This window comes from Vombatus ursinus, unplaced genomic scaffold (genome assembly GCF_900497805.2).
Source record: "Vombatus ursinus unplaced genomic scaffold, bare-nosed wombat genome assembly UNPS02014773.1, whole genome shotgun sequence".
Lineage (NCBI taxonomy): Eukaryota > Metazoa > Chordata > Mammalia > Diprotodontia > Vombatidae > Vombatus > Vombatus ursinus.
Window position 1 is genome coordinate 13,700,362 of NW_020954551.1, and position 19,284 is coordinate 13,719,645.

The 19,284-nt window shown below is 38.9% G+C and overlaps 1 long non-coding RNA gene across 2 annotated transcripts in view; it reads right to left on the minus strand.

The window, feature by feature from the left end:
• The window catches only part of LOC114044278, a 31,331-nt gene extending 12,949 nt beyond the window's left edge, over positions 1-18,382 (minus strand). The window contains exons 1-2 of one of the 2 annotated variants that reach the window (XR_003569206.1): positions 18,021-18,382; positions 4,678-4,809 (exon numbers count right to left, since the gene is read on the minus strand). This is a non-coding gene — a long non-coding RNA (uncharacterized LOC114044278). The remainder of the gene's footprint in view (positions 1-4,677; positions 4,810-18,020) is intronic. The other variant, XR_003569205.1, reaches the window with a different exon arrangement.
• Positions 18,383-19,284: the final 902 nt, after the last annotated feature.

The following is a 19,284-nucleotide window of genomic DNA, read 5'->3' on the forward strand; positions in this document are numbered from 1 at the left end:
AGTATGAATGAAGGACAAATGGGAGCTACAAAGCCAATGGATTCTTGTTATCAAATCTTAGGGCAGAAAAACTGTGTGATAGTTCAGGCTGACCTACATATCTCCAAGCAGTAGTTATCAGCTCAACTGCATTATTAGATCCTTTTTCATGTGAAGCCTCTACTTGATTATCAATTTCACATGTGTTGTTGTAACACTTATAACTGGTGCTATAATTACCCACGCTGTATGAGAAGTTACATCAGTTTACATTAGCACCTGATTGTCCAATTCATCATTGCCAAATGTCTATAAAAATAAACTAGAAGTTGGAAAGCTATCATTGACTCAGCCTCCTTTTTAATTACCTTTCTGGAGAGGTGCAATCGGTCACAGTTATTATTATACAGTTTAGAATCTGCCACTTAACAATCTTCTGTCCTCGAGTTTGTCAAATGAATAGCATCATCAAAGGAAAGAAGTACAATATGCTTCAGTTCAAGATATATACAGTATATCGAGAACAATTTGCCTGATTTATTAAGTCTAAAATTCTCAAAGTAGCAACTTTTCATGGACAACTAGCAGTCATTTTGCATAAATTACACAGCCCCAGAGTTATAAACATTCCCTTTCACTTGATATCTTGTAAGTACTCGCTCTAAGTAAATGGTCTGGTCTCTTTATAACTGTCATCAGAAAAAAATGTTTGCTTCCGCTAAGGGGAATTTAAAATTAAAACTCTAAACTACTGATTTCCCTTTCCTTCTATTTAGTGGCAAGATTCCTTCTTAGCACTGTCTACTGTTAACCACACCTTTAAAAGAAAGCTGTTTCAGCTCCCCAAGGTTTAGAAGGTGTCTTCAATTCGGTTGGAAATTATCAAGATGTCCTTTCCCGAGACAATGTCCCTACTGTCTAATAGTTAGCCAATCACAATTAATTTACTCAAGGACCATAATTTTGGAAGTGAATTTGACAGACTGTTCTAGCTTCTATAACAATCATTCCTAACTCTGGTAGGATGAAAATATATAGGGAGAGATGATTTTTTTTCCAATAGAATTTCAAATTACAATGAATTCTTCAGATTGATTGATTTTTAAGACCATTGTATATAATACAGCAAATAGTTCACCATGAGTTATAGAAACTCCTCAACTATTCCATTAGAAACACTCTATGTTTGACTGGTAGAGGATGTGGCCTCAAATCAACATGGAAACCTGGCAAAATATGAAAAGATGGGACCCATTTAAAATTATTATTACCTACGAGGCATATCATGTTAGCTGACAAAAGAATATGATCGACTTACATTTCTTCTCCATGAAAGAGACTCAAGCACTGGTTTGAGTAAATCGACAAATATCAGAATATTTAAGCTAGATAGGAAGCAAGGCATGATGGCTAGAGTGCTAGACTGGAAGCCAGGAAAGCCCAAATGGCCTCTTCTCTTACTGGCCATACAACCACAGAAAGGTCACTGGACCTCTCTGAACCTCAGATAATTCCCTGAGACTATACGTTATTAAAAGGTTGGCTTCATTTTGGTTAATAGAGAGATGTCCCACACCAGAAAATCATAGGTCATCATGACATTGCCATTCAGTAGGCAAAAACCTGTAATGTTCCCATCACTACTACCATCAAGCCTGTTAGACGTCAAGGGTCAGCATTCACAGCCAAATTTCTCACAACGTCTTGGATTTTTCAAAATGACCATTGTGGCACAGTTGGGCTAGACCATTCTGTTTCTAAGGGGAGGTAAACTGAAAGCAGCTAGCAAGTCTTAGAATTGCTCTATATAGCTTCCACTATTCCCTTGAAAGGTCTAATAGAGGATAGAACTTGGAGTACTAAGTAGAAATTGCCTATTGGCAAACTTAGGCCTGATCAATTAATCAAGATTTATTAGGAGGGGCAGCTAGGTGGCCTGGTGGATAGAGCACCGGCCCTGGATTCAGGAGGACCTGAGTTCAAATCCAGCCTCAGACACATAACACTCACTAACTGTGTGACACTGGGCAAGTCACTTAACCCCATTGCCTGACCAAAAAAACAAAAACAAAAACAAAAAACAAACAAACAAAAAGATTTATTAGGTACAGACTATGTGACAGATATAATGCTAGGTGCTGAGGACACAGACAAAAAAAAAATCAAACAGCCCCTCACCTTAAGGAGCTTAATTTCTAGATATATGAATAGAAGTTGGACTTGTGATATCATTGTCATAAGGAACTGTCAGGTGAAGAGATCCTACCAGTGCAGGTTGGCATTGCATAATTTATAAAGTTATAATTTATAGCCTCAGAGATTTGCATAAGCCACTGAGGCAAAATGACTTAGTTGCATTCATGAGGCCAGTATGTGTTAGAAGTGGGACTTGAACTCAGGTCTTCTTGGTTTTGAGGTCTGTTTTCTATCCACTATGTAATGCTGCCTCTAATATGTAAATAATTCATATGTGTATATGTGTGTATACATATATACACACATATACATATATATCACATATATGTATTTATATTTGTGTGTATATACTCACAGATAGATAAAGATATAGATATATGGATGGATGGATGGCTGGCTGGTTGGCTGGATGGATGGATAGAAAAGGGAAAACTACCTAATAATGAGAGCTCCACAAAAGCTATACAAAAGTGAAATGTGTTGCTTCTGGAGGAAATGGTTCTTCCTCTTTCAAACAAAAGCTATGCCACAGAAATTTTTTTTTTTTAAGACATGAGTTCGATTAAAATTTAAGGCTTCTGTATCTGGGGCCTATGAACTTTTTAAAACATGGTTTTGTAACTATATTTTAATATAATTTGTATCCTTTGCAATCCTAGGTATTTTATTTTATGCATTTAAAACCATTATTCTGAAGAGTGGGCCATTCACCAGCTTACCTAAGGGGACCATGCCAACCAAAAGGCTAAAAACTGCTAGGATTTGAAGGCCGTCTATGTTCCTTCCAACTCTGGAATTCTGGGGTTCTGTGACCCGGTCTCCAATATCCCCAACCCTTCATCCAATCCCTCATTACAATTCAATTCACCTTGATTAATCTTTATTGAGTGTCTTGCACCGCCCAAGGCATTTATCAGGACCATAATATAATATAATTTCTGTTTTAGAAGCACTGCCACGATGTGATGCAAAAAAAAAAAAAAATCAAGCATCAAAAATTTCATGAAGCAACCAAGAATTCATACCTTGCTAAGGGCCCCATCCAGCCACCTAAGCTAGCACGTGGCATTTTAGTCGACTCTAATGGGATTTGCTGAATCTCATTAATATTAATTTGGCCATCAATATGAATACGTGGATGAGTGAAATCCATGTGCTGATTGAATGAGGGAAAGTCGACACCATAAATTCACTGGGCATTCTCTACTGGGCAGGCGACCCTTTTCTAAGGCAGGCGCTTCAGCCAAAAAAAAAAGGCCTTTTGTTTGCTTACTAAAGAATAAATCTGCCAAACCAGCCTGGCTTTAAATTACTGTTGCATCTCAGGTGGAAGGCTGCCATGTGATTTAAATTCCAATAGACCTATACCTTCCTATATTTCTTATTTGTGAGTTGCCACCTTACAGATAAAGGGTTGGACACCATCATTTCAATAAATATTTTCAGCTGAGACAGTTTTGTCCTGTTTCTACAACCCAGTTGTTTTCTTTTCTTTCCTTTTTTTTAAAAAGGCCTGACATACCCTGAGATCCAATGAGGGATTTTGAGAGGGGGAAAAAAGGCTCTTCATTTCAAAGGCAGCCAGTAGGTTTGAACAGTGAGCAAACAAGACCTCCAAATAGACTGCCATCTTCAGAACTCCAAAGGGAGTCTGGGTGAGTGACAACTCTGGTATGTCTGTTTGTTAGAAGGGAAAGAATTCTGAAACTTCCTTTTGTAGGAGCACACAGAAAATAAAGTAATATTTACGCCATCCGTGCGGTCACCTATCTCTAAGCAAGCATTCTTTATGCATACATAGATATATACATACATACACACATACATACATATATGTATACTATATATATGTGTATTTTTAAAATCGGCATCACTGAATCCTTTCATCAGTGGGGCATTTTCTCTTCTCCTCTCAGAGAGAGGGATAATTACTGAGTGTATTCAGTAAGTTGAAGTCCATCTTTAGGGTAGAAATAGCACTTAGACACAGCTCAAGTCCAATTGGATGCACCATCCTGGCTACGAGGGAATGGCTATCATGCGACTTTTAATCTCGTATGAAACAAAAAGATTAAACCGTCAATATTAGGTTGAGTTGCCGTGACGGCTTCGCTGAGAGATCCCAGGCCTTGAAACAGCATCTAATGATATGTATGCAAGGAATGGATTTTTCCTTATAATGCATGTAATTAGAGCACAGAACAAAATGTTCTCTTCAAATTCATGACATGCCCAGCTAATAAAGCAGGAGAGGATGAGGCCCTTGCTATTTATTTGCATGAAAAAGCTTCAATATAGGATATACTTTAGAGAAATTAGTTTTTAATCTAGGTGACTAGATGAGATTTTGACCCTGAACTGTTTTTCGAGTTGACCTGAGAGAATTTATGCAGAAATAAGACTCTAATGCCTATAAACCAGACAGGCACCGCTTTTTTCATTAATTTCTGAGTGTCTCATATAGTCAAGAGGAGCAGAAAATTGTTCTCTTTAAAAGCTCACCTTACGAGAATTTGTTTTCTGAAACATAATCAAGGAAAACTGATGGGGAGCTCAGCAAGAGTGTATTCTTTTTAAATTTGGACATTCCAGAAGTTAGATACAGTGAAGCAGCAGCTATGGCTCTCTGTTGACCTGTATAAAAGAGAAATTTATGGCTGTAGATGTGTACGAATATATTAGGAAGCAAAGCTTGCTGCTACAGCCCCAGTACCTTCCACTGGGCTGGATCGTACATGGACCACCCAACAGGTCCTTCAAACAAAACATCATCATGCATTTAGGCATGATGGCCAACACTTGTGCCATGCCATGTGTAATGGGCCATTTGGATTTCAAGCCTATCCAATTCAGCAAGCATTTAAGTGCCTCCTATATTCAGGACGTGTCTATAGGAGCTAGAGATAAAAAGACAACAGAACCAAACACCACTCTTAAGGAACTAGATTCTACTGTAAGAATTTAGACAAATACACCTACAGGATATCGTTTGCAGAGGGTGAGAACTCAAGCACCTTGGTGGAACAGGAAAGGCTTCCCATAAAAGGTGGAATCTGAACTGAACATGAAAAATACTAGGGATTCTAAGAGGAGGAAGTCAGGATGGAGTCATTTCAGGCATGGCGCACAACCTATGCAAAGGAGCAGGCAGGAGATGGAGTGCAGTGTGAAAGATAGTTGATGAGATAGTTATGACAAACATAGAAAATGTCATTTAGTCAATCAGTTAGCAGCTATTAAGCACCAGTATGTGCCAGGCACTGTGCTAGGTGCTAGAGATACAATAAAAGGCAACAAACAGTCTACTGAATCAGATAACATGCAGATGACTATGTATAAGCAAGATATGTCCAGGATAAATTGGAGATAATGTCAGAGGGAAGGCACTAAGAGTCTGGCCGGTTAAAGTTTTTTTTTTTTTTTTTTCAGAAGGTGAGACTTTAGCTGAGATTTGAGAATAGCCAGAGGGGGAAAAAATGTAAGTGCAGTAAAATGGCATAAATCTGGAAAGGAAGAGAAGAGACAGATTATGGAGAACTTTAAGAGAGAGAAAGAGAGCTCACTTCCCCTCACCAAAAATTTATCAGGGTATCATTTATTAGTTATGAAATAAAGGATACAGAAAGATATGTGCCAGTTTATACCACACTCCTCTAGGGTTCCTTTTGTCTTTATGTGAGACATGGAATTGGTCACAATGTTGCAGGTGGAGGGGAACTCAGAGGGCATTTGGTCCTCTCCATATTTGACAAAACAAGCAAATAAGCAAGCACCTCTATCTTGTATCTGACAAATGTCAGCCAGTCTTTTCTTGAAGACCTCCAGTGTGTGGGTAGAGGTGAGAGCTGGTACCTACAACACTTCCAAGGTAGCACATTCCATTTTTTTCTCATCATTAACAAGTTTGTTCATACCTCCAAACTACAACTGTGCCTTTCCAACTCATACTAGCTGCTTCTCATGCTGTCTTCTGATGCCATGTAGAGCCAGTCCCATGAGATAGTCCTTCAAATCCTGGAAGACCTCTGCCATTGCCATACTAAGTCTCTGGGCCAAATACATTCAGCTTTGTCTGCCGATCCCCATATGGCATAATCTTGAGGCCTTCACCATCCTCGTTGTCACCTAGAGATGTTCTCTAGCTCAATAATATCCTTCTTAAGAAGACCACCAAAAACTAAATGCCATAATTCCCTGTGGTCCTTAGGATAGACAGCAGTGAGGGGGCTAACTCAAAAGGAAAACTGAGATGAGTTACAAGAGTTCAGCTCTGCACACACTACCTGTCTCACATTGGAAGTCTTTTAAACTCTCCTTTTCTACAATTTCCTCACTTGTAAAATGAGGGCATTAGATTAATCTTTTCTGGATTTGGATTTGGGGCTACCATGATCATATGATCCTAAGATGAAGGTGTTGAGTAAACCCTCTGAAAGATTTTTGGAAAAACTTGGACGAGAATTCAACCAGATAAGAAGGCACAGATGAGATTATGATTTGCACTGATGGAGAGAATACCCTCACTAATAACATAATCCATCAAAGCCAATCTATGAAATATTCAGGGGTAGAGAACCTATGGCCCTAGAGGCCACATGTGGCCTCTAGGTCCTCAAGTGTGGCCCTTTGACTGAATCCTCAGGGTGTGGCCTCAGGGGTCACAGGTTCCCCACCCCTGATAGGTCATAAGTAATTTATGTATTAAACATGAACTAGCTATAGCTAGACTTTCCCTTCTGGGAGTTATAAAAACTCTTTTGATCTTTCAAATAGAATAGAAACTCCTTGAGGGTGTGGGCTGTTTTGGTTTTTGTGTTTGTCTCTCCAAGTCCTGTAAAGTGGATGGAGAGTTGGCCTTGGAGCCAGGAAGATATGGGTTCAAGCCCCATCTCTGACATATTGACTGTGTCAATATGGTTAAGTCAATTAACTCTCAGCACCCTAGGGACCTCTCCGAGAAAGTGACAACTTGTACTGGTAGAGGAAGATTATTCACCTCAGTGTCTCCCATGCCACTGAAATCATTGGTCCACTCTTTATCTCTAGCACCCTGTACTTAGTAGGTTTTTCAACAAATATTTTTGAATGAATGAGTCTAATGAATATTCATGTAATAAAAATAGCACTTTACTCTCTTCATTTAATGACAGGCATTGGTCATTCACTCCTCAAGACCAGTTAGTTGCTTTTCTTTGGCCATGTATGTATAAGAAAAAAGAAAAAAAAAACAAGCATTGCAGTTTGAAATAAAGGGAAAATTGTTGGCATAATTGAAATCTTTACAACTGAAGCTATTGTTGGAGTGTTGAAAGAAACTATTCTTCTCCAATCTATTAGGAAAGTGTTTTCTTAGATACAAGTCATATCTTTAACGAACAAGAATATCTTAATGGACCACTTTACATTTAATTTATCTTCTATTCTTATTATTCAACTAAGCCTAATGGAAATTTGGCAAGCAGCTAGAGAGCATGATAAAAATGAATTCACTTTTTCTTCAGCCACCTAAAGCTCCTGGAATGAACATACTGTAAACAGTAGGCATGTAATAAACATATTTATTGATTGAATGACTGAATCAGTGGTTATATCATATTCCATCACAGAATTTTTGATTTGAATGGAATTTTAGAAGTCATCTGGTCCAACTCATTCCTAAACACCAAAATGTAAGAGGAAGCAGAGTGGTTTGGGGGAAGAGAATTGGATTTGGAGTCGAAGAACACATGCTAAAGATTCTGGTTCTGTCACTCATAGCTTGTGTGACCTTAGGCATGTCACTTATCCTCCTTGGCTCTATTATTGTTTTGGCCTAGAAAATGAGAGGGTTGGACTAAATGAGGTCTAATGATGTATCTTCCAGGGCTAATTCTGTGGTCTTCACAAGGCCTTTTATTATCTTGCTATGTGTCCTCCTAACGCTCTATGGATTGTTAATGTCCTAAAAACAAGATGCCAAGAAGTGACTGAGCATGATACTCCAGGTATGCTCTGACAAAGGCAGACTACAGTGGGAGTATCACCTTCCTAGGCCTGTAGCCAGACTGTATCACGCTAACAATGGTGAGATGTACAGAGAATGACATAAAACCTGTCATTACGGTCCTCAACACCATGCCTTTCTTAATGCAACCTCAAGTTGAATTTGATTTTTCGGCTGTTGTAAACTGTTGAGTCATATTGAACTTCTACTAAAACTCTCAAATCTTTTTTTTTTTCTGATGAGTCACAGTATTTCATGTGTCCCCCATCTTGTATTGGCATAGTTTACTTTTTGAGTCCCCATACAAGACTTTATATGGTTCCCTTTATTGAATCTGGACTAATGTTCTCACCCATTGAAATGTTTTTTTTTTTTTAAAATGCTGCTGAACTAGCTATCTCTCCCAGATGCGCATGACTCCACCTTTCTCTTTATTCAGTCATTGAGAAAAACCTAAAACAATGCAAAGTCAAGTACAGATCATTGGGAGATTCACTAGAAAACATTAATGCCTCCATTTTCATGAAGTACACAGTATTATGTTTATTACTTGGAATATAAATGAATGGAAGAAAGAAAGAAAGGAAGGATGGAAGGAAGGAAGGAAGGAGGAAAGGAAGGAGGGAAAGAAGGAAGGGAAAGAAGGAAGGGAAAGAAGGAAGGAGGGAAGAAAGGAGGGAAGAAAGGAGGGAAGGAAAGAAGAAATTAGAGAGGGAAGGAGAGAAGGAAGAAAAGAATAGAACATTTATTAAGCTCTTACTATATGCAAAGACCTGTGCTAAGTGCTGGTGATACAAATAGAAAAGTAAAACTATCCTTGATCCCAAGGAAATGACATTTTAATAGGGGGTGACAGCACATTTGGAAGGTTTCAGCATCAATTGAAATATAAAGAACCCAGGGTCCTAAAGTTCCCACGGAGAAGCAGCTGCATCTTTTTCGATGCCATTGCCATTGATAATCATATCCACGTCTGAGAGTGTCCATTTCACAGTGCTAAGGACTTTGGTGCCTGAAACTTGGACACAAGACAAAAAAAAAATAGACTTCCATTCTACTTGGGACAGTGCATGCAAGAGTAAGGAACTGTAATACAAGCTTAGGAGTGTTTGAACAACAGAGATATTCAAAATGCTCTAAGGATATTTACAAAGGGAGAAATGTTTTGGGAGCAGAATCTGGCCACAGGAGTTGGCTTTGTACACAGTGGAAGAGTTTCCTCCTATGTAGCTACTGGGGAGCCATAACCCAAGTGAATCATAGAGCAGCTATCAGGGAAAGTGCACGTCTCCACCTGCTCATATGCCACAATGTCACAAAGCCACACAGGCATGTATATGTATGTACACACACATAATGTATATGCCCCAGATTGTAGCTTGCCATATGAGGATTGTATTATGTAAGTGGGGAAGTTAATTTGAAGAAAGAGAAGTCGTCTATAGCTGCTGGCAGCTAGGTGGTGCAGTGGATAGAGTTTTGGGCCTGGAGTCAGGAAGACCTGAGTTCAAATCCTGCCTCAGACACTTACTACATGTAAGAACCTGGGCAAGTCACTTAACCTCTGTTTGCCTTAGTTTCCCTAACTGTAAAATAGGGATAATAAAAGCACCCACCTCCAGGGTTGTAGTTAGAATCAAATAAGATATTAATTGCAAAGTACTTATCACAGTGCCTAGAGCATAGTAAGTGGTTTATAAATGTTAGTGATGATAATGATGATAAATGATGATGAGGATAAGGGAACAGAAGAGGGATTAGGCTTGTTCTGCTTGGCTTCCAAGGATAGAGATAGGGGAAATTGATGGAAGTTGCAAAGAGGAAGATTTGGTCTTAATGTAAGGAAAATCTTCCGAATAATAAGCACTGTTTACCGGTGGAAATGGAGGCCTTGGGAGGTAGTGTTTTCTTCTCATTGAAGGTCTTTAACCAAAAGCTGGATGTCTGTATCTTACCCTACAGGAATGTAGTGCAGAAGGGTATAAGAGAGGGTGGGGTGATAGAAGGGACGGCATATGGGGGTAGGGGGTAATCAGAAGCAAACATGTTTGGGGAGGGACAGGGACAAAGGAGGGAACAGAATAAATGGGGCCCTGGATAAACTGGAGGGAAATATAGTTACTCTTTCACAACATGCCTATTATGAAAGTGTTTTGTATAACTACACATGCATAACCTATAAAACAAAACAAAACAAACAAAAAAAAGTTGGATGTCCACTTGTCTCCAATGTTGCAGAGAGGATTCTTATTTAGATATAGGCTAGATTAAGTGCCCCTTCAAATTCCTCAGTTCTTTGATCTGTATATACGGTAAGAGGTATATCTATATATCTAAATGTGTTGTCACGATGCACATATATTAAACACAAATTTGCCATGGTACCATAGAAAACTCATCTAGTGAGTCTATGATACTCTTTTCAGTAGAACTACACTGCTTGGATTAGGAATAAGCCCTCCATGCAGGTTTACATCATGCATATTTTTCTCCTGGTTCTGTTTTCTTCCCTCTGTATCACATTATACAAGTGTTCCCATATTTCTCTGCGTTTTTTATATTCATTGGATTATATTCATAGGATTTAAAGTTGGGAAGGATCTTAGCTATCATTTAGCCCAACCACAGTATTTTATAGATACAGTAATTGAGGACCAGTTAGTCACCAAACATTTGTTAAGTAATTACTACATGTAAGATACTGTGCTAAGCTAGGAATACAAAGAGAGACAAAACATCGTCCTTACTTCAAGGAGTTCTTATTCTAATGGGAGACAACCTGCAAGTAATTGTGTGCATACAAGATAAATGTTGTTGTTTATCCTTTGTTTTTGAAGGAAACCAACAACATTGGGGTAAAATTGTGGATGATGAATAATGTCTTGACTGGCCTGTGAATTGAATTTAAGTGGGGCAGAGTCACATAAAGCTATCAGCCTCATTCTCTCTTCCAGAGTCATTCAAGTCCAGTGGCAATACAACTGGTGATGACTTAGGATACAGTGGATGACCTTGTCAAACACTGGTATGGTAAAAGAAAGGTAATTACAGAGACAAACCACTTTTGGGGGGGGGTGGAGGTGGGACAAGAAAGGCCTCTTGCATGGCAAAGAGTTGGAAATTGAGAGGATGCCCATCAACTGGGGAATAACTGAACAAGCTGTGGTATATGAATGTAATGGAATACTATTGTGCTATAAGAAATGATGAACAGGTTGACTTCAGAAAAACTTGGAAAGACTCGTATGGTCTGTTGCTGAGTGAAGTGAGCAGAACCAGGAGAACACAGTAACAGCCATGTTGTACGATGACTAATATTGATAGACTTAACCCTTCTCAGTAATACTAGGATCTATGACATCTCCAAAGGCCTCATTATGGAAAATGCTATCCACATCCAAAGAAAGAACTATGGAGTTTGAATGCAGATTGAAGCATACTATTTGCCATTTTTTTTTCTTCTGTTGTGTTTTGTTTCCTCTCTCTGGTGGTTTCTCCTATTGGTTCTAATTCTTACTTACAACATCACTAATGTGAAAATATGTTTAATAGGAATATAAATGTATAGCCTGTATCAGATTGTGCTCTGTCTTGGTGAGGAAGGTAGGAAGGGAGGAAGAGAAAAAATTAAAACTCAAAAGCTTATGGAAGTGATGGTTGATAAATCAAAATAAATTAATTTAAAAAAATAAATAAAATCTTTGTTAATCAACGTGAGCAAAGAAGAAAATAAAACTATTATGTTTTGTTAAAAAATAAAAGGACTCTTGAAGAAGGTGGGATTCGAGGTGAATCTTGAAGGAAACCAAAAAGGAAGGAATCTTGAAGGAAACCAGAAGACAGAGGCAAAGAGAGAAAATGTTAGAGGCATGGGAGAGTGCCATTGCAAAGACAAGGAGTTGGAAACTAGAATGCCATGTCTGAAGAATAACAACAAACTGGTGGAGTTGGATCAGAGAGTTTATAGAAATAAGGCAAAAGATAGGAAATTAAGAGAGAGGAAGGGTGTGAAAGGCTTTAAAAGTCAAAGAGAGCATTTTACATTTGATTCTTGAAGTAATAGGGAGCAATGGAAGTTTAGTGTGTGTGTGTGTCTGTGTGTGTATTTATGTATGTAAGTGTGTGTGTAAGGGGTTGGGGCCTGACATGGTCAGATCAAGCATTTAAGAAAAAAAATCGCTTTGGTAGCTGAGTAGAGGATGAATTGGAATGGTGAAACGCTTAAGATAGGGAGATCAATTAGAAGGTTATTGCAATAATCCAGGTGAAAGCTGATAAGGATATACTAGAATGGTGGCTATGGGAGTAGAGCAAAGGAGATATATAGGAAAGAGGTCAAGATTTGGTACTGATTAGATATATGGAGAATGAGGACTTGAGAATGACTCTGATACTTGAAGACTGAGGAACAGGAAGGATGATGGTGCCCTCAGTAGTAATAGGGATATTAGGAAGAGAAGAGAGTTTGGGAGAAGAAATAATGAGTTGGAAATGTTCAATCTGAAATGCTTATAGGACATCGAGTTGGAGATGTACAAAAGGTAATAGTCTGCAGCACTGGAGCTCAGGGGAGAGAAGAGGCCTGGCTTATAGATCTACATAGAGATCCCATTGAACCATGGGCTAAGAATGGAAGCTAATGAGATCAAGTGAGGTAGTATAGAGAGAAGAGAGTAGAACGCCCAGGACAGAGTCTTGAGTGACATCCAAATCAATGAAACAATCATTAACAAGCATTTGTTGGCATTGTATGCCAGGCACTCTACCATGTGCTAGGGATACAAAGAAAAGCAAAACCACAAAACAGCCTTTGCCTTCAAGGAGCTTACATATGAATGGGTCCATAGTTTATGTGGTCAAAGCTCAAGATCAAACAGATGGTACTTCATTTTCCTTGCTAAATGATAAGCTTTTAGAAAGCAGAGGGCATGGGTTCTTAAATTCGGAGCTGGAGGAGACCTCAAAGGTCATATAATCGAAGTCCTCGGGAAACTGAAGTCCAGAAGATTGTGACCTGCCCAAGGTCACACGGGTGACAAGTAACAGAACTGAAAGTCGAACGCAGGTCCTCCTAACTCCAGTTCCCTCTCCATTGGACCAGATTGCCTCTCAACTCTCCAAGGCTTCTGTATCTTAATATTCTCAGTCCTCAGTATGGTGTTCTGGACTTCATAGTTCTTTAATAAACATTCGTTGAATTCTGTAATTCAACCTGATTGAAAGCTGATAATTGAGTTAGGGTGCAGAATGAGATGAGATGTAAATCTTTGCATACAGCCAAAGAAAGAATTTGTTTTGCTTGATGAATCATCTTTGTCAGAAGGAATGTTTTTCCTTTTTTTTTTTTCTCCTCAATGGAGTAAGGGAGGAGGAAGAGAAAATAGGTTTCTATCGGTTACTTTTTTTAATTGAGAAGATGGAGACAGGCACTTCAGATGTGAAATGTTCCCTCACTTTCAGATGAGGTCGCTGAATTATTAGTTTTGCTTCATTGTTTTCCTTTGTGACAGAGAGCACTCAAGGAGTAGAAGCAATCTGCAAATGTTTTTCATGTAAAAACAAAGCATCAATACAACAAAACAAAAATTAAACCTATTGGTTGAATTTGAAGTACACTTTTACACCTTGACTTTCTGTCAAAATATGCTCTCTGATAGCAATGTTAGAACATCATTTTTAGGGCCCCCAATTAAGGTCATAATGAAGAATGGATGTTTGTTGTGTTTTATAGCTCATTTTCACAGGCCTTATGGAGGAGTGGGATTGCCTTTGAAGACAGCTATATCCTTGACATTTAAATGATTGTATTTCTACAAGTAGACTGAGAAATGCAGGAAATGATCTGACGCCCAGGGCAAGTGACACGCAAGTCAGATGAATGCCAAGCCCTAGTGAGAAAATCATATCAAGGAAGAAGTCAGGCAAAAAGAAAATGGTGAAAGGAAGATGTATTGAATAGAGCAAAGGAAAGCAATAAAGCACTGAAAAAGCCCATCTCCACAGAGGACACCAAGAAGCTACTATGCGTCCTGAGACAATGCACAGAGGAAGAGAGAGACAGAGAGACAGAGACAGAAAGACAGAAAGAGAGAACAGGAAAGAAACAATGACTTATAATAACAGCTCACATTTAAATAGCACTAAAATTTGCAAAGTGCTTTATAAATATTATCTCATGTGATCCTAACAACAACCTTGAGATAGGTGCTCTTATTATCCTCATTTTACAAGTGCTGCTAGCAATTAAGTGACTTCTCTGAGTCAAACAGCTAAGAGGTATCTGAGGTGTATTAGAACCCAAGGCTTCCTGACTCCAGGCCCAACACTCCAACCACTAGCCATGTCCATTGGCTGGGATACTTAGGCTTAAAAAAAGGTAGAATACATCAGAAATGCCCATTTGGTACCATCAGACATTAGTGAGGGAATGAATAGACAGGGCTGTAAGAATAGGAGAGAGATTTTTCAGGAGGATTTTGAACAAACTTTCAAAGAAATATCATCTGCTATTTCTACAAATACTGGTTTTGGAAGGCACCACTCTAGATTTCCATATATGGAGTTGTCATGCCAGGACAGTACAGTTCTTAAAGAAGGGCATAGATACCACGAAGGAGATTTAGCTAATTTGAAAACACACTTGAGTAACTTATACTTAGTGTGAAGGAATGTGCTCCCTTACATTTGCTAAATAGTTCATATGGTATATAATCTATGGGGGTTCTATATGAAAAAGTAAGTCAGCTGTCTAGACATCCCCTAATCTGAAGCTCAGGAGATTTAATAGAATCAGATGAGGTGGAATAACCTTCCCTTAGGCCTCTCAGATCAGAGAGATCTGATCTCCACCTGGCCCAACCCAACAGAACAAAGGGGAGCTGACCGTAGTAGTGGACTCTGAAAAGGAGTTCAGAGAGAAGGGCTTCCCTCAAGAAGGGAGTTTTTGTTTCAAAGGAGAAGTCTGCCTCAAGAGGAAGAGAGCTTTGGACTGCTGCCCCCCCCCCAAAAAAAATAAAAGAGACAAACTGAGGAGTTCACTAATGGGATTTCTGACTTTGTAAATGAATAAAGTAGAAAATCAATAGTACCATGAGCTATGTTTTGCCTTTCTTTATAACCCCAGTGCTGAGTGTGGTGCCTGGCACACAGTTGGTACTTAATAATTGCTAGTTGACTGATTGAGCTAACAGATGGAATTTGGATTATTGAGAGGCATTGTAGGATCAGTGGATAGAGTGCTGGACTTTCAGTCATCAGATACCTGAGTTCAAATCTCACCTCTTACATTTACTGCTTGTGTGGCCCTAGGCAAGTCAATAAATTGCTCTCCATTTCAACATCCTCATCTCTGCAATGGGGACAATAATACCTATAGTCATAATAACAACTCATTTGTATGTCACACTTTAAGGTTTGAAAAGCATTTTCTATACAACATCTCATTTTATTCTCCCAGCAGCCTTGGGAGGTCTGGGAAAGCTGAATAATGGGATTTCATTAGTGTAAGGAGCTACTAGGAATGAAACTCTCTGCCTAAGCAGATCCAGGAATAACCTAATCATTTGTGGTCTTAAATCAAAGTTCTGTAAACTTGTTCTTTTTTTTATATAGTAAGCTTATAAATCTGGGATCTGTAAACTCATATTTTTTTTTAATAGCTTAACAATTCAATTTCAATATAATTAGTTTCTTTTATAATTCCATGTATTTTATTTTGTGTATTTAAAATCATTCTGAGACAAGGTCCATAGGCTTCACTAGATTGCCAAAGGGGTCCAAGAATTAAGAACTCTTGGTTGAGTGATAGCTAGGGCAAGGAAAGACAATTTGTTTTGTTTTGTTTTGATTTTGTTGTTGTTATTTTTTGGGGGGGGAATTGATGTTTATAGGGAGAAGAAACAGTGTCAATGGCGAGGGGGGAGTTGAAGATATATGACAGAGAGAGGATCAGTAGTGAATGGAGTTAGTCTTGGAAAGGAGGAGGGCCACTTCATCTCCCAAGACAGAGGGAAGAGTGGGCAGCTGAAGATCTATCTATATTTCCCTCTACACCTTCAGTGATATCTTATGCACAGTAATTGTTTAATAAGTATTTGTTAATTAATAAAGGATAATGACCAACTGTCCTCCATTAAAGCTGCAATAAGGAAGCCTGCTCTAAGATTATGAGTTACAAGTGATTTTCTGGATGGCATTGGTGAAGGGAATTTCCATGCCATACTGACATCAAATGCATCACAGATCTGGACAAAAGAATAAAACAAAATGACTCAAATCCTCTAATACTTCATAGGGTTCTTATGAGGCTCACATAATGTCGGTAAAACACTTTTTAAACCTATATAAATATCCATGATTATAACCCAAGGGACAATGGTTTGACCCACATACAGCATAACTCAATTTGTGCAAAGTGAAGTACTTTGTAATATGATCTTACTTTATTTGAAGACGAAACCAAATATTTTCTAAAATTGCCTTCTAACTTGGAAGGGAAAAAAAAACGCACTCCTCTTACCTTAATGACTAAAACTTCCTGTTTGTAGGAATAGACTGTGGATTCTTGAGGATTTATTAATATGACCTGTACATTCTCCATGTCTGCAGTTCTGTGATGGTCTAATTATTATGCAGACTCATGTTTAGCGCCTGAAGAGTAGGGAAACTGGTTGGAAAATATATGCCTGTGCTTCATCGTCTCATTATGCCCCATGCTCTTTCACTTGGTAAAATCATCTGTGACAAGCCACTTTCCTGGGTGAAGTGCTCAAAAGACACTATGAGACTCAGGACTGGATGAAAGGTATTTGACGTCAAGTGCATTTGACATCCACGGGTTTGATATGTTCTCTCTTTCCAAATGATGCCAAAAGAAGACCAAAAAAAAAAAAAAGACCTGCATATGAGACTGAAATATGGAATGAGCCCCAAGATCTACTTTCCTCTATCCTCCAGATAATTGTGGGGAGTAGTAGCAAGGTGACCTTCATTCCCACCGTAGCTCATTGGCAGGAGCACACAATTCAGACTTGCCCTCCTCTGAAGGTGAGACAAAGTCTCTGTGATGTTTTTGAAATAAAGTAATTATGACCCCCTTGTATGCTGGGCAGGTAGGCTCTGTGGCTGCTTTATTTGTGCCTAAGTGTGATTGTCCTCCCATTTCCCATCTCATTATTGTCTCCTGTGCTCGGTGTCTCACTCATCAGTAACTGCATACTAAGTAGTTGTAATAAGAAAGAAGGGCTGTAATGACTAATGAAATCCATGGAAACACAATCACGTTTCTTGATGGTTCTCTCATTTTAAAGGAAAGTTTTTTGTCCAGGGAAGAATAATTTATTGTTAAGAAAACACCACTATTTATTTTCATTATCGCATTTTTAGCAAAGAATCATTAAGAGGCGGGTAAGCTGACATTTACAAATTCATATTTCAAACAGGGATATTTGTGTACTCCATAGATCTTGTCTCCTGTCTCATCTTCCTCTTAAAAGAGTTTGACTTATTGTTATTAGGTAAAAGCTGGGGTGGGCCATTAATTGATTGCAATTAATTTAGAGTTAAGCCTAAACATTATTAATAGAATTAGAAAATATTATGGGTATAAAGGCTAAACATAGAGCTTTGCCTCTGTCATCAAATTACCTCTTTGAAAACTGTCTAGCAGACAGTGACACCAAGAATTCAAGATTGGCATTTGGCTACTGAGTTCTAACCAATTTCAAAAGAATTTTCTATTATTTGTGTTTGGAGCAGGGATATATAGGTAAGGATAGGGGTCTTCACTTTTCCTACCTACTGCCTCCGTCCACCCCCTCTCAATCATCCCAAAGCTAGGAGTAAAAATCACTTGCCAACTTACCTTTCATTAGGGTCCTGGGCAAATTCTGGAGTCAGCTTCCCATTCATTGCAACCCATTTTTAGGATTCTGAATGACTATTTGATGGTCCTTCCAAGATTAGCAGCAAGGTATAGTAGACAGAGTGCTAGGCTTGTAGTCACAAAGACACAGATTCAAATCCTGATCCATTCACGGGCTCTGACAGTTAGAAGTTGTGCAGCGATGGACAAGCCTCTCTGAGCTTCAGTTTCTTCATTTGTAAAATGGAAATGGTAGCTGCTGAGGTAACTCTTTTATATGAGATAATGTATATAAAACACTTTGCAAACTTAAAAAATCTACAGAAATGTCAGGCTCTCCAAAAACAAAAGAAGTATGTATGTTAAACTCGAGCCCTGAAAAGGACTTCAATATCCGGGTTGGTGCTTCCTAGAGCTCCCTAAGCTCCCAATTCCTTGTTGTCCTTAAAACCCATGACTTCTTCCTTTATTCCTCCTCAGTCACACCTAGGAACCGTCACACACTGGATCTCACTAATAGGCATGACAGCGCCACCTCCTCCTGATATTCCTCTATCTCACCACAACCTCCTGTCATTCCATCTCTTCCTATGCCTTGTTCTGTCTCAATCTTTTCTTCACTCTTATCCAGATCTCTAATTTCTCCAACTTTCAGTATTTTCTCAGGCTATTAACCCAGTTCGGACTTCACTTTCCTCCTTTTCCAATACTGACTCTATATAACTATATAGTTAGCTAATTCAAATCTACATTGCCCTTTAATATTGTATCGATCACCCCTTTTCTCTTCATTCCTCACCAAAACAGAGTTGGATTGCTTTTGACATTGAACTCCTCTGCTTCTACTCACAGTCTACTCAATACATCTGGAGAAGTCACACAATTGTGTTGACCTATTTCATTATAAATTCAGTTGATCCAGCTTCAACGAGGCCCCACAGTTGGGCAATCCTTTTATTCCATCCAAAATGATTCCCCATCTCATTCCCCACAGTGGCCTTTCTGGACCTTCTCTTCTCTCCTCAAGCCTCTCACACCTTCCCTCTTACCACCATCACCCCTCAGCTGAGGACCTCAATTCTTACTTCAATGAGAAAAGAGAGGCCATTCAATGTAACGTCTCCTGTTGTTCACCTCAGAATGCCTTGTGATCATCTCCTACTCTGTCCTTATTTCCAATAGACTCTGACAATTATGTGGCCCTTATCCTTGTCAAGGGCAACACCTCTATCCCTCTATTTGTACCCTTGATCCCATAACCTCC